Source organism: Castanea sativa, chromosome 3 (assembly GCF_040712315.1).
Source record: "Castanea sativa cultivar Marrone di Chiusa Pesio chromosome 3, ASM4071231v1".
Classification (NCBI taxonomy): Eukaryota; Viridiplantae; Streptophyta; class Magnoliopsida; order Fagales; family Fagaceae; genus Castanea; species Castanea sativa.
This window is the reverse complement of record NC_134015.1, coordinates 8,368,229-8,372,652: the sequence shown is the minus strand read 5'-3', so window position 1 is coordinate 8,372,652 and position 4,424 is coordinate 8,368,229. Positions and strand designations below refer to the sequence as shown.

Here is a 4,424-nt window from a genome sequence, read left to right as displayed (position 1 = left end):
TTCAAAGTTGGAATAGCATTTTTGCAAGCCCTCCAGAGAAAATTTCTGATCTTACACGGCACTGATAACCGCCATACTTTCTTCCAAAGTGTTTTCATTAGCTCGGCTTGGGAAGAGGACTGTGAATTCACCATATTAGCTTCTGTTTTGAGGAAATAATAACCTGACTTGGTAGTGTATTGGCCGGATTGAACATAAGGCCAAAAGAGAGAGTCCTCTGAAGTGGTACGGGTCAGAGGAATTTTCTCTCCCATATCATATCGCTCTAAATTTTCACTGTTTGTCATATTTTAAGGCTTGGTGCCTTTGCTGCTTGAATTTTTGTCATAACTTCTTTTATTCGTAAGCTAAACCGTTTGTGTGCAGTTCTTAAAACAACGCTATTATCCTACATCAAGATAGTGTTAATGAGAGTAGCAAACTTAATCCCCTATCTTAAACTTAGGTCAAAAAGTGAAGCCAATCCAAACTCGACACGTGACAACACGAAGAAAAAGACCCCAACAGTGGGTTCACTCTGGTTTCAGCTTCTGGCTATATATTATATTTGTAGTGCATTTGACATCAGAAACACCAATGCCATAGAATTATCATTCTTTCTTTCCAAATTGGATTACTCCCTCCTTTTGTATAGGAAAGTCTAGACTCTAGACACCCCTCCTGCATGGTAATGTTTGTAGACCCACATTTTATACTTGTGTCAATTTTTAACATATAAATAAGTTTTTCGGTAAAAACTAATTCAAAAGCACAATCATTTGGAATGAACATGGCAAGAGCATTAATATCATAAGAGAGACGGTTAATTAATATCAACAATCATAAGTTTGCCGTGCTAAGAACTTCGGAGTCAGAAAGAAGTTAAAGTATACATTTCAGAGATAAGTGATTTCAATAGTTTCCTCTGAAAACTCTGCCATTGTCTCTTTCTGCTGAATAACTCTTTCATCTTCTATTTCATGATTATGTGGTTCACATGAGATCATGATCATGACGGCTTCTGTAACACGCTTTATTTACCAATTTTGAATTTCTTGCAAGCAACTGCATATTATTTTGAATGGGACTATGGGAGCTATCAAGAAGATAAATCAATAATAACTGAAGCTTAGCATTTAATGTTGCTACGCTTATGTTGAGCCACGTCAGCAGCCATAGCATTTCCACCATATTTTTTGTAATTGTTCAACAATTTAAAATTAGTTTTTTTTTCAATTTTAAAATACTAACAAATATAAAATAAATCTCACATTTACCTCTACCATAAAGGCCACTTCTTATTAATTTAATTCCCACCACTATTTCCACCATAAATCCCACTTCTTATTAATTTAATTCCATCATCTATAAATATATATATATATATATATATATAAAAACTGAAGTATAGCATTTATTATTATTACATTCTAATTGAGCCACATCAGCAATCACGTATTATATATTTTCCTCACTTCCATTTCTTTATATTTTCTCTCTTTTTCAAAATATAATTAAATATTGATAAATTGGACAAAACCGTTAATGCACTTGGTAATATTCATTTGAGCCTCAACCATTCAGTTGGCTGGCCTCTTGTGCCACGTCAAACTACTATCTCTCCCTCTCTCTTTTTCAACCTAAGCGGTCCGTTTCCTACCTTACCGTTATAAGTTACAACACAGATAGTGAACCGGTGTAACGTTTGTTTCTAGGATGTATATAGCTCCCCATTACCTTCATTCCACCATCAATGGCAATCTGCTCCACGCAACCGGGTTTCACTACTTCCTACCTTCCCAAAGCTCAAGGTATCTTTTATTTTCTTCTCTACTTCTTATTCATTAATTTCTTTTCTTTTTTCTCTTGCCCTTGAGTCATTTTCTAGAAAACTACCTACTTCTCTCTCTTTACATCTTCCTCTATTTTTAAAATTTTGCTTTTGTTAGATGCATGCCAATTGTTTGATAAAATAGCTGAATGAGTATATATTTAAAACTCAACAGATTTAGTTTGATTATATGCTGCAGTTTTATTTTAAGATGGGTTGGTAGATTTTTTCCTAATTCTTAAGCATCTTGCCGAAGTATATATTCCCTGTTCTCCCACCACCCAAATTGGATTATGCAACTAAACTTATCAATTTAATCTTCGTTGATATTTCAAAACCAATGGTAGACTGGATATTTAGATGACCCCATGAGGTGGCTTGGTGACAAATGGGCGTAGGTAAAACTGACATTACAATACAGTTTGATGAACAAGTAATTCACCATTACTAGATGCAAAACAAATTAGGAGTTTGAATTAACTGTAGAATTTGAAATTTCTTTGTTGGGACTGTATGACTCTGGGTGTTGGTTTTTTTTTTTTTTCACCATGTTGCAGTACCATTGGACTGATATTTAGATTTTGAGATAACGTTAGATAAGATTGTAATATATTCAGAGATTAGATATTTTTGTCTATTGAAAAATATGACTGGTGCATAATATCACATAATTTTTATCTATGTTTTGTGGCAGCAATGCTTAATAAAAGGTATTTTGATTTTCATTGAATTATATCGAGCAAGTTTATGCTCCAATGCAAAAAATAAATTGTAAATTCAATGTGGGGTTTACCTCATTAAATTTTAAAAATGATTTTGTATTTTCTTTAAGATAATGAAAGATGCATAATGAGCATATAAAATAAATTTAAATGTAAACGTAAATATACCTTAGAGGGTATCAATATTTTAGTAATAATCTACATATCAAAGTTGCATTTTTTGTTAATTATCTACAACATTGGTGGTTCACTTTAGGGTTAGCGATCCAGATTCATGAGTAGCCTTGACCTCCCTTTTTGTGGACTAAATGGTTTTTGAGATTTCTTGAAAGGTATTTCAAATCTAGGATTAGGACCGTGAATGATGAGAACATATGGTGTTCGGAGGGAAAACGACACAATGCACGTTTGAAAGTTTGCCTTTTTTAATCCCTTTCAAAATTGAACTATTAACTTCATATGCATTTTTTATTCAAAGCAAGCTTGCATCATTGTAGTTTCCTCTCTTGGTGTATTAGAGCCCACACCATTATGAGGCCTAAGGCTCCCAAAATGATTTGGCAGGCGAAGAAATGATGATTAACTGGATTCGAAAAATGATTAACTTCATATGCATTTTTTATTCAAAGCAAGCTTGCATCATTGTAGTTTCCTCTCTTGGTGTATTAGACCCCACACCATTTATGAGGCCTGAGGCTCCCAAAATGATTTGGCAGATGAAGAAATGATGATTAACTAGATTCAAAAAATTCTCAAATGATTGATATTCTAAATTTTCAATAATGATTCTCTTTGTCTTATATGTGATTTATTTGAGTTTGGTCTTCTTCATTCTATGCCAACATGCATATTTTAAGGACAACACAAATTCTAGAAAGTGTCTTATGCATTGAGGTATCAATCTACTATATATTTCGAAATTACCTTTTCAATTCCCTAATCAACCCCACCCAGAGAAGTTCCAATCTTCAAAGAAATGTGTCACATTGGGTTGGTAATCTTTTGTCATCTTTGATACTTTCTATTTTTTATTTTTGTAGATTTATGTTTCCAATTCTTAGTGCATTTTGCATCTCATCCTCATGAAAAATAAGTTTGTCTTCAATTTATTTATGTTTAGCACTTGCCTTTAGTGTTTGGGTGGTATTGCTATCTTTGTGGCTTGGAGTACTCTGTTACTTTTGAGTAAACAAGTAATTTTTTGGGGACTATTCTTTCCTCCCAAGTCAATTAAATATAAGATCCTTTATAAAAGTTCAAGTTTACCTATTAAGTTTGCTACCTTAATTTAATGTATCATACATCAAACAAAGCTAGGAAATGTTTAGTTTATAGGTTTTCTTCTTTTCCTAATACTAACCAATCATATTGACAGTTTATGCTTGATGCGTTAGTGTACAATATTGTTGATTAAAATCATAATCGTTGTTGGGGTTGTACTGCTCTTTGTATTTCTATAATTGGTAACGTAGAGGTAACAACTGTATAGTTTATATCTATTATATACAATCTGTTCTACCAAAAAAGAAAGTTATAATTTGAGTTGGATTTCTTTGTTGCAGGGATTGTGCTAAGCTATTGATTTGCTTCCATTGCCCCACTACAAAAACCAAATTGAAGGTGAGGCATTGGAAATCCCACATCCTTAATGTGATGGTGTTGTCTTTTCATCCTAGACTGATCATGGAGACATTATCCAAATCATAATTATTTTTAGCCTAGCCATATAATGGAGGTGTGGTTAAGTACTTTTGGGTTGTAAGCTATTACAATCTTCTGATTAGTAGATATTATTGAATGTACCCAGAAAAGCATTGTATTAGAAAAAAATGACAAGCTCACATTCTTTTTACATACTTCAAAGGGATAGAACTATAATTATTAGATGACAA

General features: G+C 32.9%; 1 long non-coding RNA gene across 1 annotated transcript; it reads left to right on the top strand.

The window, feature by feature from the left end:
* The first annotated feature begins 1,538 nt into the window (after window positions 1-1,538).
* LOC142626772 (uncharacterized) lies at window positions 1,539-4,424 on the top strand. The gene is made up of 2 exons (XR_012842658.1): window positions 1,539-1,790; window positions 4,095-4,424. It is a non-coding gene; the product is annotated as an uncharacterized LOC142626772 (long non-coding RNA).